This window comes from Balearica regulorum, chromosome Z (genome assembly GCF_011004875.1).
Source record: "Balearica regulorum gibbericeps isolate bBalReg1 chromosome Z, bBalReg1.pri, whole genome shotgun sequence".
Classification (NCBI taxonomy): Eukaryota; Metazoa; Chordata; class Aves; order Gruiformes; family Gruidae; genus Balearica; species Balearica regulorum.
In genome coordinates this window covers 14,418,228-14,438,287 of record NC_046220.1, presented here as the reverse complement: position 1 = coordinate 14,438,287, position 20,060 = coordinate 14,418,228, and the positions used below count along the sequence as shown (strand labels likewise).

The following is a 20,060-nucleotide window of genomic DNA, read 5'->3' as shown; positions in this document are numbered from 1 at the left end:
TTCATCTGATTTTCTTTTTTCAGAACATTCTGGCAAAATTGTAATGATGTTAAAAGCTTATAAAATTTCTACTAAAAATCAGTATATACAAAACAATAAGAGATTGTCTTATACAATACCAATATTTGGACAGTCATGTGATCTTGGGTTTGGGGCATAAATATGGATTTAATAACATTCCTTTGTTTGGCTTTATAGAAGGAGTGATAAAACATAGAAGATGGAACAATGTAGTGTGATGGGAGAATACATTTATCTTCCTCTAAAAAGGCGATGAAACTTAATTATACTTGTATACTTCTGACCTTTGCCTCCTGAAAAATATATATGCCTTCCCTGGAAACCCCATTGTATGCAGTTACTTTCTAAATAATCTAATTATATATACAGAAGTATGACCCTTAAAAAGGGAGATGAGCATTCCAGGGAGAGAATGATCAACAATAGCAAGTGTAACCCTGTTCAACAATTTTAATTAGGAGGATATCTTTTAATTATTATTGTTTTCTAATAATGCCAGTTAATAATAGAAACTGTCATTCACTGATACAGTCTTCCTCAGCTTCTCTTGCAAATGTTTGAGAAGTTATTCACAATGCTTTTTTAGGTGCAGATAGAAATGAACTGTGATTGATTATTGCTTTTGGTGGGTTACTATCCACGTTGTTCTCTGACAGCTCACTTGTTTAAAATTGAAATCTTAAGTTGTTTACAATGTGTGTTTAAATTGTTTCTGTTTTGAGACTGATTTTATTTTATTCACCTTTTTTGGTTGTCGTCTTTCTTTATGGTCTTATATTTTTGTCCATTATTTGTTCAGTTCATTAAAGCAAAAGATACTTAGTTGAGCTGCTTCCAGATACACCTGTAGCTTTGATGCCATTTCCAGTCGATCTCACACTGGTGTTGATTTATGTTGAGAATTAATTTCTAATAGGCAAGCAGTTCATTTTACAGGTCCAAATAAAACTACATTCAGGAGGATTAAATGTTTTCGCATATTTGGCTTTTCATTTCAAATCTTATAAAGTCAATATGTATCTGTGTGGCCAAGTTTGAACATGCTATTCTGTGTTTTGTATTTGTCCTAAATGAGCGGTTCAGGCTAAACTGCTATTTTTCCCAAGCTATATGCTGATAGAAGCCAGACAACTTCAATCTGATTAGTTAGGCTTATTGCCAATATGTTGCTACTACAGGCATAGGGGGGTTTTGTTGTTGTTGTTGTTGTTGTTGTTGGGGTTTTTTTTATTATCACAGTAGTTCCTTCTGGGAATATGGGGATGAAAGGCTATTTAGTTCTATAAATTCTTCTGAAAGTAGAGACTGCTTATTATTCAAAATGGGCAAATTTGCTTTCAAATAGCATTTGTCACTTAGATAACATCGTATGAATTTGAAGCACAATGAAAATGCGAAGTCTGATTCTGATATCTGCACATGTTTTATTTGGTTTAGAGTTGGGTGGGGAAGGTACATCAATTTAGATTTGCGTTGCCTGGAATTTAAATTAATGGCATAGCTGCATCTTAAGAACCCCATATGATCCTTTCCAAGAATCAACAAGTAAAGGATTATCTGACCAGCTCCTTTTTCTAAACCAGACAATACATGTCTGTTTACAAACACCTCTCCTCTGACTACCTCATTAATTTTTGAACGCCCCTGCCCCAAGTCTCCCTCAATAGCAGAACATCTGGGAATTAAGTGGGATTTCTTCTCCCCATGGGCACCAGCATCTAATGTCTATCACAGAAGAGGCTCTCAGGAGCTCAGTAAGGCAACCTGTGTTGTTAATATGATATTTCAGGAAGGAAAAACATGTTTTGGTCAAAGTTATGTGAGAAGAAATGGAGCTGAGATTCATATGCAGCAATACTCAGTTCTTCATTCTATGGTTAATAAAACACTTAGATTGCAAAATAGCTTGTTTCCTGCAAGGATACTGTAACATTAAGCATCGAATGAGAACAGTAAGTAAAAATAAAGATAACTATTTCATAACTTGGTGTCTGATTTTAGCTCAGTTTGCCTGCTGCAGTCTTTCCTGGCATCATATAACTTCATATCATCTTTCTCCTCTCAGGAAAAAGCTTATGTATGTATTTCTTATGAACTAATGGAGTATTTGCAGACATAAGAAATATTTAAAAAAAAAAAAAACAAACAGGGAATAGGCATGCATTTATGAATGTGTGTGAAATTTGGAAGGTGTCAGGACAGGAAATACTTATTTCTTTTTCTTCTGTGCTCTCAGTATAGTCCACATTAAAAATCTTAGCTATATTTTCAGCTAGTCTAAACTGCCTTCAGTGGAGGTACTCTTATTTATACCCTCTGAGGCACAATGCTATCAGGATTCTTATTCCTGTTCCTTCATCAGCTATATTAGGATGAATGCAACTGTACTGAGCTTGTCCAGAAAGGAGCAGAAGTAAAATTGCTGAGATGCGAGTAACCCACATTCATATCCCTGTTATGTTGATTTGGAGAGATAAGAGGTGGAGACACTGATCTGAATGAGTCAGCAAAACTATTTAGAGTCAGACTGCTTAAAACGACTTACACTGAGGCTGTCGGCCAGCCATCAGTCTGTTGATTGACACACGTATGCAATTCCAGCTAAGCAAAATTCCAGCTTGTACTCAATATAGACTTCAGCTCTGCTTTGAAAAAAGAATATTCAGACAGCTTTGGTTTTCATTCTAAAGTAGAATGAAAAGCAAACTATGGAACATCAAAAATTAATGTTGAATGGGGTCATTATTCCCTGGTAGATTTTTGTGAATGACTTTGCTAATAATACACACTTGAACCCAGTCTAAAAGTACACAGGTAGGATGCTGATAATCCTTCCATCCATTAGGTGAACCCTTTGCTGTGAAAATTATTTGAAATTTAGCTCTTTCTAAACTGTTTTTAGTGACTAAAGCTTCTGGAAAACCCGAGAGCGGCAGAGTTATTGTTGGCATAATTGCTGTGTGTGTACTTTGGGAGGGAGGATTGGAACATTAGCCCCACCACATGCTGATACACACTGCTGAAACAGTTGTTCTCATAACCCACTGCTGGAGGGCATGTCTTTATCCTGCTTTAATAACTCTCAAGCCAGGTGCACTTTAATCCATCAAGTTGTTTGTTGTGGGTTTTTTACATAGCATGAGGAGATATGTACTTACTACGAAGTCATAGCACAGGTAGATTTGGTAGTTGTCACAGCCTCAAAATATGTGTTGGTGCCCGTCAAGCTCAGGTGTAACTGAGCAGGATGTTTTTCTGACAGCACTTGTAGAGACAGAATTACAAAGATATCCTAAAACCAACTTCTCTTGGGAGCTTTACTGATAACAATCTTAACTCCTGAATGGTTTAAATCAGTAAGAAACAGGAATATCTCCATTTGAGAGCATTGGGATGGCTATGGCAGTCTTTTGGCTTGCAACATATATAGCAGATTTTACTTCTTCCAGTCATGCAGTCCAGCAAGTAATCCAATGGAGTGAATTCAGGGCTGATATTAAAGGAGACAAGAAAGGTACAGTGAGTTCCTTTTGAACAGTTTAAACTAGCCTACTGTGAGGTGTTAGCAGAAAGTGTAAATTAAAGGTCAGTAGGGAATTGTTATAACTTGCCAATTCAAATAACCTTTTGTTAAATTCATTATTGGCCACATATTTATTTTCTGGTTGTTCATCTTTACTTGCCCCAGCTGAGGACGTGTAGGATGCTGTAGCTTATGGAAATGTATTTATTGTCCTGCTCCAAATTTCTGGTTCAATGAGGTGGTTTCAGATACAGTTAAATTATTCTGATAAAAACATTCTCAAAACTAGGTTAGCCAAGGAGTACTATGAAAAGTCATTCATTATGGCATTGTGTTGTCTGCAGTACTGTGTGAGGAAAAGGTTCTAGAAATTGGCTTGGATTTTATTTTATTTTATTTTAATTCCAAAATATAAGAAGCAAACAAATGCCATAGGAAACAATTTCCACTGCAGGGCATCATGCAAGTCTGATTCTAGCAATGAGATCTTGGCTGTGGCACTGAGAGCAGAATGGTAGAAAATATTTTTCTACCTGGGGCAGCTCCTTCACACACACACACCCCTTCCCTCTCACGCTTTGCTGCAGGCTCCTGGGGACTGTTTGTGAAGAGCTAAAGGGAGAAGCTTGCAGACTGTAAGTGGTACCTTCGTGCTGCACACGTGGCCTTTATCTGAATGCACTGCTATCAGGTTGCTAAAATGCACTGCTGTGTGTGCACTGGTGAGCAGGGGAGGTGGCTGATTTTACTAAAACAGTCACACTAGCACTGTGGAGAATCTGGGCAGCACTAGAGAAATCAATGTGCCCTTTTGGTACCCTATTCTTCTGTGGCTCTGACTGGGACAAAATTTCACTTTCAGAGAAATTAAGTAAAATTTCAGTCTCTGTTTTCTAAAAAAAATCCCGTCCCATAATTTTTCACACTGGCATACTACCTTTTGATAAAGGACTGAACTTAAAAATGTGTACTGTCGTTCTCATGGGCTCTACTTTGCTTCATTCTCTGCTAATATTATTGATGCTTTTTCAGTATTACATAAGGCTCACTGCTCTCATTTTCCATTACCTTGATTGATTTAAATACAAAGTTGCTTGCATTAAGGCAAGGCTTGGCTTTTCTGTATTAATGCTGTAATTAACTCAGTAGAAATCCAACTATAGAATAACATGGACTAAACATAGTCACTTTTCTTGGCAAAATATAGAAATTTTTAGGAAGAGTGGAAGTGGGTGAACATAGCATTTTTCTTGTTCCATTTAGTAGTGGCATGTTAGTGGCATTGTTCTCAACCTTATGTCAGGAAATGTCCATGTGCAGATAATGAATGACAGTATCACTTCAAAAATCTTTAAAATATGAGACTTAGCTGTCAGTGAAGAATGAGACTAAACCACTAATAATGATGGAGGCTGTTGTATGAGTAGAGAAAAATAAGGAACTAATGCTATTTAAAGTGGGACAGTATGAAAAGGAATGTGATGTGACCAGGATTGGGATCTGCTGGTTATGTACCTTCCTATAGCTCATCTTGCCAGCAAAGCATTCCTTCTGTGGCTGTGATGAAGGTGGTTCCTGATAAAGGTTCCTGGCAAGGCATGCTTTAACTTCCTGCAAAATTTTCCCATGGATGTAGATGAATTGATTGGAGCTGAATAATTTTCATCTTCCTACAGCTGCAAGACTGTATCTACCATTGCATGCTGAAAGTGAATCCCCACTGTTATTCCATGAAATAAGCACACCAGATTCTGTTTTTTCTTGCTTTTGTAATCAGCATGCCAGACATGATTATTTATAAAATGAGGGTAGAAATTCATTCATCTGTAATTATGTGATCTTGTTTGGCATCTAACTATATGATAAGAAATCAGTGATTAAATTTCCTTTCAAAGTCTTTGTTCATCAGTCACAAAACAAGCTCAGTAATTATCCCTTATTTATTGTGAGAAATGTGCCTTCATTATTACATTCCTAATTGTTTTCAGTTAAGGAAATTTATTTTTATAGATTGCTCAGCTGACTCTTTTGGACTGGGCGATTCTCCATTGTTTTCAATGCAGAAAGCAGGGTCTATAGACTGTTAAAAAAAATTTATGTTATCCTGCTGGTACATACAAGGTACGTACATACCTGAGTACACGTTATATTTTGTTCTTCTACGAGGCATTTCAATGCAAAACGTTTTATAAATATTCACAGAACATGCCAGCAGAGGCCTGTAGTTTGGCTGAAACTGCCAGGAGCTGCATCATCAAAGAAAAATTAGTTCTATGTTGTAACTGTGGATGAGATAAACCCATCTTGTGTGTGGAAATGTCATGTTTATCATCTGCAGACAGAATCTCTATGTTTTTAACTGCTAACTTGCAAGTCTCTTGTTCAGGAATTTTTATGGTATCCCTTGAGGTGAATTAAACATGTTTGTGCTTAAATATAAAAGCTTTAATGCACAATGCATTGGACAGAGTCCTACCACCATAAGCAGTTCTACAGGGAGTCTGCAAAGGTGCGACACGAGCCAGTTCCTTATGTACACTTGTGCCAGCCCCAGCCCTGTGAGTGTCAGCATGGGGCACCTCAGCCCAGCGTTGGGTCCATCCCCCAAGCCGGCTCCGCTGCCCAAGGTGGCCCCTGACCGCTCGCATCCCACGGCCGATCGATCGGCTACAAGACAACACTGCGGCATTTCCAGTCTCATCACTGAGGGAAACTTCACGCCCTTACAGAGCGTCCTTCTGTCTTTGGCATTCCTGCGTCCAGCCAGTTCAACCCCTTCTGCAGTTGGACCTTCTTGCCCTCCATGCCAGGCTATTCCTTGCTCACAAATTACCAATGCTGAGCAGCTACAATTTGAATTTCCACTTCACTCTACTGAGCGCACACACAACTCTTGTAACTTGACCACATTTGGTGGATTTTCAGGGGGTCAGCAAAGTGGTTCTCTTTGAGATCAGCTTTGCAAGCTTCAGGGGTTATCTAATAAACCAAAGATTTCAGGAGATTTGGGAATGACATAAGGTAGGATCTGGATTTTAGGGAAGATTAATCTAGCATCACTCATGGTGCAAATCTGCAAATCTCTTCTTTGTGCTAGCCAATAAAGCAACAGTTGTTGAGACAAGGTTTCTCTGATTCTTACACCACTGTGAGCATTCAGTTACTTGAACGTAAAGGAAATATCTTGGATGATCCTCATAAGCTGTCTATTTTTCTATAAAGCAGTTAAATCTGCAAAATTGAGATTAATAAAATGGTTATACTGTTTCTATTATAATAAGGCAAGCTTTGTAGTAGAATAGCAGTACAATACTTGGACTGTAGTGATCTCATATTTCAAGGGTGACAGGTAATTTCACACTTCCAGAAAATTGGATGTAGCAAGTCCAAAGTTTCATGAACTAAGACATTTTCAGAGGGGTGGGGAATAAACAAACATTTTCAGTCAGTATTTCAAAAAAATCTATGTCAATGATATGCACATATATATATAGGGGTCTGTGGATATATAAAAATATAAGTATATATTTATAAATATATATGTAGAATTGAACAAGAGATGGCATGAACAGGCTACCATAGGAGTAAGCTTCTTCCTAATCTCTCAGAAAAATATGCCAGGATTGTCTGCTTGTCAAGACAGCTTTAATGTCTCGAACTCAAGGGGCGAGATCCTCAAACTATCAAAAAATGCTATCACTTTTCTGAAATCATTCTAGATATAGAGGACCAAAGGATCTACCCGAGAGATTCTTCCACAATAGAGAGTGCACAATGTCATTTGCATAATATGTGCATATAATAGAAGTTAGAATGGGAAAAGACTTATCAATGTCTTCTGTGCAAAATAAGCTGTTCCCCAGTGCTCTGTCTATAATGCTCTGTCCAATGTGCTGACACCAGTATTGGTAAACCAGGAGAAGACCAGTCATTATATTTCCCCTTCATTCCAAAAAAGCTTAGTAAGAAGTTGGTGCTAGGTATGTTATTTTCTGTTATCTGTGAGGTTGGTATTTATTTTTGAACAGTGGTGGGGTTTTTTTTTGTTAACTGCTGCCGCAGTAACCAGTGCTGCAGAGGGAGTACAAAATATTGTTGATTCCCGCTTCATAAAATAGTTGCTTTAGAAAGATTTCTTGCTAGGCTTTGTAATACGAAATGAGCTGAAATCCAGGTTGGGAGGCTGGAGTGGGCAGGAGTGTATATTACAGTGTCTTGCTAGGCTTTGTAATTCAAAATGAGCTGAAATCCATGTTGGGAGGCTGGAGTGGGCAGGAGTGTATATTAGGGTGGACCTTCTTCTCGGAAACCTCAAAAGAAGAACTGAGGGACTGAACAAATTACACTCATCTCTTGAAGATAGCTTTAAGTCAGAAATGGGCATGCTGCTTGGTACTAAAGAAGCTTGCAAACTGTGCTAAGTAAAAGGTTTTAGATAAAAGAAATTTTTATCCTAAATGAAATTAGTTGCAAAAGTTTTAACAGGTGAATTTTATTTCCAAAGGTGCAGTGATCATCTCCAGGAATTGAACCCACTAAATTTTAAGGTATGTTATTTATGCTTTCCATAGTAAACAATTTGATCTGAATATGTCTTGTATTACTGTTTGCAGTTAAAAGAAAGTTAAAAATGAGATGTTTTTAGTCTTATGTTTACAAATGTTCTGTTTTGTGACTTCTACTCTTAAATCATGAAATTTGAAAACGGAAGAAAAACATAGTGCAATCTCTGCATGATTTTATTAAGCCTTTCTTTATCAAACCTCAGTTTTGACAGAATGTGTATCAAAGCTCAAGTTCCTTTAGCTCATTACTTTAGAGCTTCTGCTTTCCATTTTATATAAAATGAGGGTCTAGATCTAAGCCTATGGAGGGGGAAAAAAAAAAAAAAGAAGAAGAAATGGAATTTTAAAGACTCAGGAATTAGATTACAACTAAAAATGCAACATTTTTTGAAATAAAAAATATCCTCTCCATTTTTAGTGTTTGATTTTATGGTTGCTAGTGCTCTTCATTGATGTTTGTGGTTTCTTGTGTAGTGTGAGTGAGAGGCTAGAGAGATTCAAAAGCGCACATGCATGCAACTGGAGAACTAATCAGTGAAATCTTCACTGTTGTCCTGCAGGTATGCTTGCTCACATACTTCCACTCTTCCAGGCTTGAAAAACTTATGTGGAGTCCCTGCCCTTCCCAGTCTATGCTAGATTTATTGGCAAAGATTTCCCCCCCCTCTTCATATGTATGTTCCCAGGTTTCTTCTGGTGACCCATCATCAGAAATAATAGACATCCATGTTCATAACTTTTGTTCAAGCAGTAGCTCCAATGGGACAGACATGTGTTACCATTTACATGAAGCAAAAGATTTGCACACATACAGGTTATACGTTTCATTTATAACCCACTGGAGTTGCTGATGGTGTTCAGAGCAATTGACAGCTCCTCCGATGCACCCCGCATCAGCCACTGTAAAAACATCCGATTCCATTCCACCAGCAGACAGTGAACCAACTAGCAGTAAAAATAGCCAACTTGGCCAGTCATAACACTTTACATGCAGCAGTGATAGTCAGAAAAGAAAACTTTCTGTATCCAGTGTTGCTGCCTAATTAATTCCAACTAGTTGGTGTCCTGCTCTTAACTTCAGATTAACTTCTGATAACTGCCAGTTCTCTGTAGGTGATTATTGTAGTAGTTTTGGATTTGATTAACATGTTTTGTTGGCTAGTCAGGGAGGACAGAAGTCAAACAGGTTGTGGGGAAGGAACAGCCATGTTACTTTCACGGGAGCATATTCTGCTGTGCAACAATTAGCTGGTACCAGTCTTGCAAACCGATGAGCACAACTGCAAATGCAAATGATACTACTAAATCAGTTGATACTTGTAGCCTTTGCATTTGATGTTAGAAACTGATCTGTGAGAACACATGTACTATAGTGACTACTAAATACGTATCAGTACAACATCGACTTTTGTTTCACTCTACACCATAGCTTCAAAAAGTTCCCCAAAACTATAAGGAGAAGTTCACATGGTACCATCAAAATACTTCTTCTGAAAGTTCCCACTCTCTCTTCTAGCACCTTTTCACTTCTTTGTTTTGTTGCTACCTCTGGAATTACCTCTGTCACAAACCCACTGAAAGAACTGAAAATCCAACAAGTCAGCGTAACTGATAGTATGTTCTTTGCATCTGTCCCCTCTCCACTAGCTCTTTCCTCATCCTTTGTTTGTGCTCTTGATCTAAACGGTAAACCCTTGGGTCAGTTAGTGTCTTATGCATTTATATGGTGTGGTACAGCAAGAAACTTCTCTAATGCTGTCTTCCTTTTCCATTAGCACTACTGAAAAAAAATATGATAAAGAACAGAGGGAACAATAAGTATCTTCCCATAGATTATACAGAACCAAATAAAGAACTGTTCCCCACACCCTTCATTTCTTTCCTCTTTGAGACTGAGGCATAGTTATGACATTTCAAAACGAGACTGGCAAAAAGCTAATACTGCAATTAGCAGTGTAATTCTCAAACCTGAGCAGGGTTTCAGGCCGTCACAGAGTCTAAGCTCCTGAGGAGCAGAGACAGGGCAGACTGCTGTCACCAGTAATATCATAAAGCCTCTCAATATGTGGAAATTGGGCTCTGCTTCAGTCACACATAACTGAACAGAAAAAGTGCAAAACATAACCCCTTCATTTATGAATTTTATTTTCACAATGGTTGAAATGCAACAGAAGGTGTAGACTTGTGAGTGCCGTACTTGTGTGATTTTACTAGCTCCCATTAAGTAGCACAGTTAGGTATTTGTTCTGTGGGACTGTGCTTTTGAAAGTATTCTGCAGACTTTAGCTTTACTGTTTCTCCAGTGTTATTACCTCTGTTCACTTTCAAAAATTGGACTGCAGTACTGGTAAAAATTAACAAGTAGAGAATGAAATTGATGTTAAATATTAAACCTGTCTACTTAAATAGGGTTCGGGGGGTGGGGGAGTAGATATAGTGGCATGTTCTTCTTGTGCAGATTCCTTTTTTTTAAATGCCAGTTTTGCTGAATGTCTGTGACTTCAAAAATCATAACTAATATTATTGCACTAAAAAAGCTGTCTTAGCAGACTAGAGACAAAATAAGCTTTTTGTATTGCTATAAACCAATATGCTATTATAAAAGAGATTACACTGATTTGTCTCAAGGTAATGTGAAGTAAGCAAAAGCTATTGATGATTTTTTTTTTTGTTCTTTCAACCATTTTACAGGATTTCACAGAATCACAGAATGGTTGAGGATGGCAAGCATCTCTAGAGATAGTCTAGTTCAATGCCCCTGCTCAAAGCATGATCAGCTAGAGCAGTTTTCTCAGGGCCACGTACAGTCAGGTTTTGAATATCTCCAAGGATGGAGACTCCACACTCTCCTGGGCAACCTACTGCAGTGTTCAACCAACCTCACAGTAAAAATTTTTTTCTTATGTTCAAACAGAATTTCATGTATTCCAGTTTGTGGCTGTTGCCTCTTGCCTTGCCACTGGGTACCACTGAGAAGAGTTTATCTGCACCTTCTTCAATCCCTCCTGATGTGTATTTATACACAGTGATAAGATCGTCCTGAGCCTTTTTTTTTCTCCAACCTGAGCAGTCCCAGCTCTGTCAGCCACTGCTTATATAAGAGATGTAGCTCCAGTCCACCACCTTTGTGACCCTGTGCTGGAGTTGCTCTGGTATGTCCATGTCTCTTGTAATGGAGAGGGCAGACCTGAACCCAGCACTCCAGGTGTGACTCACCAGGTCTGAGCAGAGGGGAAGGATCAACTCCCTCGACCTGCAGGCAACACCCCTCCTAATGCAGCTCCACTTCTTTGCTACATAAGCACCATGTTATCTTATGGTCAGCTTGTCACCCAGGAACTCCAGGTTCTTTTCTGCAGAGCTGCTTTCTGGTCAGTCAGTCTCACCAAGTACTGGTGTTGGGAGTGTCATTCCTCCCCAGGTGCAGAGCTTTGCATTTCCCTTTGTTGAATTTCATGAGGTTCCTGTTGACTCCTTACTCCAGCTTGTTGAGCCTCCTCTGAATGGCAGCACATCCATCTGATGTATTAACCACTCCTTTGTGTTTTATATCATCTTCAAATTACTGAGAGTGCACTCTTACCTATTGTCCGGGTCTTCACGAATGGGTTAAACAGTGTTGGCCCAAGTATCTGCCCCTGAAATGAACCATTAATGCAAATGGCCTCCTCCTGGGCTTTGGGACCACCGATCACAATACTTTGAGGCCAGCAGTCTAGACATTTTTCAGTTCACCTTGGTGTTCATTTATCTAACCCCTTCTTCATCAGTTTTACATGAGGATATTATGGGAAATAATGGTTAAAACCTTCTTAAAATTGAGGTAAACAACATCCACTGCTCTCCCTTCATCCACCAAGCTCATCATCTCATCATAGAATGCTATCAGGTTGTTAAGCACAGTTTCCTCTTCATAAATCTATGGTGACTACTCCCAGTCGAATTCGTGTCCTTTATGGGTTTGGAAAATTATATGGCTAGGCTTTTTGAAGTGTTCTCAAATATGATCCTCCACCACCAAGTGTAAGTGTTCATTGCTCCAGATAGTCCCTCTGGTCTCACGGGTTTGGGATTCCTGAAGAATGAGATGGAGAAGGCACCAATTCATGCTTCTCTCTCTCCTTTGTCATGAGAACCCCTTCCTCATTTAGAGGTAGGCCCACACTTTCCCTAGTCTTCCATTTACTGCTGATTTACTTGTAGAAGCCTTTCTTGTTGCCCTTTGCATCCCTTGATGGATTCAACTCCAGATGGGCTTTGGCTGTCCTAACCCTACTCCTGCACCCTCTGACAATGTCCCTGCTTCCACCTCCTGGATGCTTCCTTTTTATGTTTACTTTTAGTCAGGGGTTCATCTATCAAGGCCTCTTGCCACCTTTTAGATTTCTGTATGTGGCGATGAACCACCTCTGAGCTTGAAAATCAATCAGCTTTTTCCAAAACAAGTGAGGATAAAACAGACAGTGGACACCAAAGGGTCCGTTACAAAAATTCTTCAGAAGATGATAATCAAGATCATTTATAAATAATCAACCAAGTGATTTCATTTTACTGTTCACGGTAATATAAATTGCATTTATAAGCTTTCCTGATCCAAAACTCTGGCATGGATACTGAGACAAAAAATACTGGATATTATCAGTGGTGAGCTTTTCCTTTTCTACCTTATGAAGTAGCCATTTTATCAACTTATTTTCAGCATCTAGGGTTTCAGCACAAAATTTATTTCCCATGATTGGCCAGTTGTTTTCTTAGAAATCCCAGACACGATACATACAAATGTCATCATAGATCATAGAATCATAGAATCATAGAAAGGTTTGGGTTGGAAGGGACCTTAAAGATCATCTAGTTCCAGCTCCCCTCCACCAAACCACGCTGCCCAAAGCCTCATCCAACCTGGTCTTAAACACTTCCAGGGATGGGGCAATCACAACCTCTCTGGGCAACCTGTTCCAGTACCTCACCACCCTCACAGTAAAGAATTTCTTTCTAACATCTAATCTAAATCGACCTTCCTTCAGCTTAAACCCATAACCCCTTGTCCTGTCACTACACTCCCTGATAAACAGTCCCTCACCATCTATCCTGTAGGCCCCCCTCAGGTACTGGTAAGCCACAATTAGATCTCCCCAGAGCCTTCTTTGCTCTGGGCTGAACAATCCCAACTCTCTCAGCCTGTCCTCATAGGAGAGGTGCTCCAGCCCTCTGATCAGCTTTGTGGCCCTCCTCTGGACTTGCTCCAACAGCTCCATGTCTCTCCTGTACTGGGGCCCCCAGAGCTAGATGCAGTACTCCAGGCGCAGTCTCACCAGAGCGGAGTAGAGGGGCAGGATCACCTCCCTTGACCTGCTGGTCACACCTCTTTTAATGCAGCCCAGGACACGGTTGGCTTTCTGGGCTGCAAGTGCATACTGCTGGCTCATGTTGAGCTTCCCATCAATCAATACCTCCAAGTCCTTCTCCTTTGGGCTGCTCTCAATCCATTCCTCGCCCAGCCTACAGTCGTGCTTGGGATTGTGCCGACCCACGTGCAGGACCTTGCACTTGGCCTTGTTGACCTTCATGTGGTTCACACGGGCCCACCTTTCCAGCCTGTCAAGGTCCCTCTGGATGGCATCCCCTTCCTCCAGCGTGTTGACCACACCACACAGCTTGGTGTCATCAGCAAACTTGCTGAGGGTGCACTTCATCCCATTCTCCATGTCGCTGACCAAGATGTTGAACACTGCCAGTCCCAGTACCGACCCCTGAGGAACGCCACTCCTCACTGTCCTCCACGTGGACATTGAGCCGTTGACCACAACCTCTCTGAGTGTGACCATTCAGCCAATTCCTTATCCACCTTGGAATAGCTGGGTGGTCCATCCATCGAATCCATGTCTCTCCAATTCAGAGACAAGGATGTCATGCGGGACAGTGTCAAATGTCTTGCACAAGTCCAGGTAGATGACATCAGCTGCCCTTCCTTTATCCACTGACACTGTAACCCCATCATAGAAGGCCACCAAGTTTGTCAGGCACAATTTGCCCTTAGTGAAGCTGTGTTGGCTGTCACCAATCACAAAGATACTTTGCTCAACTTCTTTTACCAGTCCCCCACTTTGTGTTGAATCTTAACTAAATTTATTTTATATACAACTTGTTGAATTATTGTCACCTTGTTTCTCTTTGTTGCTTAGTATTCCTTCCCTAACTCTTAAGATTTCTCTACAGACCTCACCACCTATTTTATTCCTGCTTAATTTTCTGTTGGTACCTTCTTGCTATTTGTTGATTTTCATCATGGATCTGGTCTAATAAGATTGACAGTTGTGATTTTGCTCCAGCCAGCAATTAAGCCCCACGCAGCAGCTCATTCTCTCCCCTATGCGGCAGGATGAGGGAGAGAATCGGAACAGTAAAAGTGAGAAAACACATGGGTTGAGGTAAAGACAGTATAATGGGTGAAGCAAAAGCTGTGCACGCAAGCAAAGCAAACCAAGGAATTCATTCCCCACTTCCCATGAGCAGGCAGATATTCAGCCATCTCCAGGAAAGCAGGGCTCTGTCATGCATAACAGTGACTTGGGAAGACAAACGCCATCAGTCCAAATGTCCCTCCATTCTTTCTTCTTCCCTCAGCTTTATATGCTGAGCATGACATCACATGGTATGGAAGATCCCTTTGATCAGTTGGGGTCAGCTGTCCTGGCTGTGTCCCCTCCCAACTCCTTCTGCACCACCAGCCTACTCACTCGTCGGGTGGTGTGAGAAGCAGAAAAGGCCTTGGCTCTGTGTGAGCACTGCTCAGCAGTGATGAAAACGTCCCCGTGTTATCAACACCGTTTCCAGCACAAATCCAAACCATAGCCCCATACCAGCTACTATCAAGAAAATCACTCCATCTTAGCCAAAACCAGCACAACAAGGGAGATTATCAAACACAGCTGCTCCATATTCTTTGTCTCTTTGTGTGATTGAGGGTACGCTGTTTTTAAAGCACTGCCCCATGTTTCACCCCACACTCCAGCTTTCACACTGAGGTAGGGTGAAAGGAGGCTGTGGAGCATTCTGAAGGACGAATCTTGTTCTGTGGTATCCTGAATTAACAGGTGATCTCCCTTTGTTAGCGGAGACGTGTGTATTTGGGCTACCATATTTGCAGGACTTTTGCCTGTTCCTCCATCATTGGTATTTAGAGACAAATAGACCTCATTGGCTTAGGTACTGTTCCTTGCTTCTTTTTCTACTCCAAGTTGTCCTAGTTTTAAGGAGTCTTTGTTTTCTTCAGAGAAGTGATTGGTCAAGATCGGGCAGAAGTTCTTATCTTAAAAACCAGGTCCATATATTCTGCCTCCATTTCAGACCAGTTTCCCTTATTCTGACTCGGGAATGCCCCCTGCCTATGTTATTAGCAAATTCTTTATCCAGCTGATTTATCCCTTTATCCTGTTACCTTCTGTCTTTCTCAGTTGCATTAAAAATCAAAGTTGTTTCACTTTGGTCATAAAAATCCTAATGCATCCAAATCTGAAATATTAGCTGATTGCTCTCTTTACACTGTAAAATGTAAAAATATCATGCAAATTTGGAGGAATATCTGGAGTATTTAACTTTGGCCATACACAGTCTGACTTATTCTGAGAATTTTACAACTGCTGAATAAAATCTTCCTTTGTCTTTCTGGAAGATAGTCATAAAAGCTTTACTTCTTGTTTAGACTCCTTGATATTACATTTCTAAGGAAAACTTTCTTGCTGCCCCATCAGAGATGTCACTATGGAAATAGTCTGGGTTGTTCAGCCTGGAGAAGAGAAGGACCTGGGGAGACCTAATTGTGGCCTTCCCGTATCTAAAGGCGCCTAAAGGAAAGCCGGAGAGGGACTGTTTATCAGGGAGTGTAGTGACAGGACAAGGGGTAATGGGTTTAAGCTGAAGGAGGGTCGATTTAGATTAGATGTTAGGAAGAAATTCTTTACTGTGAGGGTGGTGAGGCACTGGAACAGGTTGTCCAGAGAGGCTGTGGATGCCCCATCCCTGGAAGTGTGCAAGGCCAAGTTGGATGGGGCTTTGGGCAACGTGGTCTAGTGGAGGGTGTCCCTGCTCACAGCAGGAGGGTTGGAACTATATGACCTTTGAGGTCCCTTCCAACCCAAACCATTATGTGATTCTATTCTATGATTCTATAAATAAGTTCATTATACTCATTTTGCTAATCACTGTGTTACAAAGATGCTTTTGCTACATGACAAGTACATTTATAAAAATTGCTGTGACTGCTTTACTAATGCCAAAAATGTATGTGTGTTTCACACATTCAAAGACTGAGAATCTATTTTCAATATGTCATGGGGAACAAGTATACAGACCTTTCCTGTTACCACAGAAAGGCTGTGGAAGTGTTCAAGGCCAGGTTGGATGGGGCTTTGGGCAACTACATCTAGTGGAGGGTGTCCCTGCCCATGGCCTGCAAGGGTCTTTAAGGTCCCTTCCAACCCAAACCATTCTATGATTCTATGACTCTATGATTCTAAATCACAACCAAAGAAAAAGCACCCCTCCCCGTGTATTTTGAGTTTGATAGTAGATTTATTATGAGATGTATTAGTGTGTTCCTTCCTCTGTCTCACTGTATTGGGTCTGGCTGAGCTGGAGTTAATTTTCCCCACAGCAGCCCCCACAGTGCTGTGCTGTGTGTCGGTAGCCAGCAAGGTGTTGGTAGCACACCAGGGTTTTGGCTGCTGCTGAGCAGTGCTGGCACACAGCAAGGCTGTCTCTCCAACATCCCCCTCACCAGTGGGCTGGGGGTGGGCAAGGTCTTGGAGGGGACACAGCCGGGACAGCTGGCCCAAAGTGACCACAGGGATATTCCATACCATATGACCTCTGCTCAGCAATAAAAGCTGAGAGAAAGGAGCAGGAAGGGGGGGCATTCATGCTTTTACATTTGTCTTCTGGAGCAACTGCTACACATACTGCAGCCCTGCTTCCCAGGAAGTAGCCAGACATGACTGGCTGATGGGAAGTAGAGAATAATCTTTTGCTTTTGCTGTATTAAGCCACCTTTATCTTGACCCACAAGTCTGGGGTTGTTTTTTCCATCTTATTTTCCTCCCCTCCCTGTCTAGCTGAAGACAGGAGTGATGGAGTGGTTTGGTGGATACCTGGTGTCCAGCCAAGGTTAAACCACCACGCTCAGTAAAACTCAGTTTTGCATCTGACCATGCAGAACCATACATCAATCAAAAAATGACTGATCTCCATGCACTGGATTGGATTAAAAAGTTCTATTAATATCTCAATCCAAGCTATTCAGTCAATTTTCAAAGTAAATTCCACTAACCTTTCACATTTCCTGCATTTGTCTGACCTGCTGTATGAGACATCAGAACTGTGATTCCTGGTTTTATTCAGGTGCATTCCTAAAATTCTGGACATGGTTGGTCTCCCATTTGAAGTCAGTTATGGAAGATATGATAAATTTTGTACACTTGGAAACTTTGTTTTTCACGGTGATGCATCATGCCTCAGATGCACTGAACTCTCACTTTAAAACTGGGCTAAGTGTAAACTGGTCCCTTTTTTAGAAGTAGCTTCTGTTCATCTAACTTCTAGAAGAACTGGTAATGACTGGTGGATGTTGAATAGCAGTTTCTCTTTTGGCCCACTGGTTTTAGCTCAGTTGCTGCAGTCTAAATTTGATTTGTTGAAAAGTCATACTCTATGTTAACCCAGTAGCGAAATACTTTGCAAAGTTAGACAAAAAATCTACTGGCACCTTACTTAGGGTATTTCTGAATTTGTGTAGAATATTCTGTTTTTATCTTACATACAGATATATGCATTAACATTCACCGCTGTGCATCCATTTTCCTGCTCTCTGTTGAAAAAAACATATGCAACACTTGAGAACAAGACATTCCTATCAGTGGGAAAGGTAGGGAACATCCAGAATTTTGGAGATATTTAGGAGCAGTGCTCAGTCAGTCTTTAAATTTCAACAGGGACTGAAATAACGAGTTGGGACTCCTAAGAAAAGCCCAGATCAGTGTATCTTCTGGATGAACTGGCCATGATATGGATGCCATCTGATATTTCCCGTGATACCTGTGCATTGGCCTGAAGATTTCAGTGACAGAGAACAAAGATTCAGCTCAACTAAATTGATCATCTTTTTAGTGAAGGAAGTGGATGCACTACCGTTGAAAGTCTGAAAAAAAAAAACCTGCTTAGATATTGTAATAAGATTATTCACTTGAATGACTAAAAGGTACTTATAAATCGTAGGAAATTTTCTCAAGGAACCTTAAAACTCTACAGAAGTAGAGTTCTAGATAGAACTGTAAATTTCCTGGTTGCATTAAAACCATGTTGAAATATGTCACCTGAGTATTTTACTTGTCTGCATGCCTTTTCTCCAGTAAAAAAAAAAAAGAGCACGTGATTGGTGTGGGATTACATTGCATCCATTTGCAGATTGCATTTTATATTAAAGATGTTGTAAGAAATGGTACTCAGCAAAGCTCTCATGGAACAACTAACTATAATTTTACTGAATCCTTTCCATGTCCTTTCTCATATAAGATTCTCCTTGGTTCAGAATATTATCTTTCTTTTAAAATTCATATGAAAAAGGACTTACAAGTCTATGTTTGAAAAGCTACATTTTAAAAAAACGTATAAATACCGTTTATTAATTCTGTTTTAATGGATCAACAAGTACAACAGCGCTGCAAATACTCAGCAAAAACAGGTTCTCTGGAATGTGAGCTTCACAGTTTCTAGTCTTGATATTTACCAGGTAATATCTATGACTTTGTACTCACACTTTTATAACGTATTCATCGATTTAGTGCTTACGTTTCCTCATCCTAGGACATGGTTGAATATATTTCAATTAAAATGTAAGAATATCTGTGTCTTGCAGGTTTGTTTCAAGTGTTTTGAGTGTGGAGCCATGAGAGATGCTGTTGTCCATGACAGGTTTGGGTTATCATGATCAAGTGCTCTATTTTGACTTCATCCAGTGGTTAAAAGCTTTGTATGTTAAAGAGGAAGTATTGGACTTTTAAAATCATTAGATAGGTAAGTCTATTGAGACCAGTTTCTTTATTGACAGTTTCCAGGCTTATTTCAGTTGAAAGTGTTTATAGAATCATGTATCACTAATTCTCCTAACAGGGTTTCCTCTTAATTATTAACAGGGTTTCCTCAGAGTAGTAGCTATCACTTGAAACAAAAATTTGCTACTGTATAAGTGTGATATGGCAAAGATCAGGTTAAAATAAAATTTTAGTGATGTATCTCCAAACAGGAGGGAAAGACAAAGAACATTGCACCAAATTGTGTTAAAGCAGATGCTTGTTTCAGCTTATTAGTCTAGAGCATTTGCACAGTCCTATCTAACTGCCAAAAAAAAAAAATCTGTATTCCACGAGCACAAATGCAAATGACCATTGCAGTTTCAGTTCTAAGCAGCTCTTTATTTTATGCAGTAAGTTGTTTTCTGTAAAGAAAACATGTTTTTGGCAAAAGGAGACTGACTTATTTCCCTTTTTCCCTTACATTGTGTTCATAAGAATGTCTGCTACACCTAGTAGCATTGCACCAATGTCAAAGTAATAGAAAAAGTGCAAATAATTAGCCTAGCAGTAAAGTTTAGTGGCCACTATTTAAGTTATTATATTAAAAGACTGTTACCTGTATGAAGTTTGGGCCTGAGTGCATGTTTATTTCAAGGTTATTTTAGCATAACATTTTATTATCAGATACTGAAAATTCCCTTTTATCTTCAACTAAGACTCCTACTTGATGTCTAAGTAATCTATCTCATTCCTTAGAGCAATCTGTGGAAACCAATTAGTCTAACATAAAGCAATGTGGTATGGACACTTTTAAACATTACCAAAAAATAGGTCTATCTTGTCTGATTTTGATGGATGTTTCACAAGAGAGGAAGGAGAGGGTGA

At 39.9% G+C, this 20,060-nt stretch overlaps 1 protein-coding gene across 2 annotated transcripts in view; it reads left to right on the top strand.

Annotated features, from left to right (window-relative positions):
* Window positions 1-20,060, top strand: part of LINGO2 (leucine rich repeat and Ig domain containing 2) — a 553,412-nt gene that overhangs the window by 365,620 nt on the left and 167,732 nt on the right. For both annotated transcript variants that reach the window (XM_075740374.1, XM_075740375.1), the window contains exon 5: window positions 8,049-8,091. The gene's annotated coding sequence lies outside the window, so the exon portion shown is untranslated. The remainder of the gene's footprint in view (window positions 1-8,048; window positions 8,092-20,060) is intronic.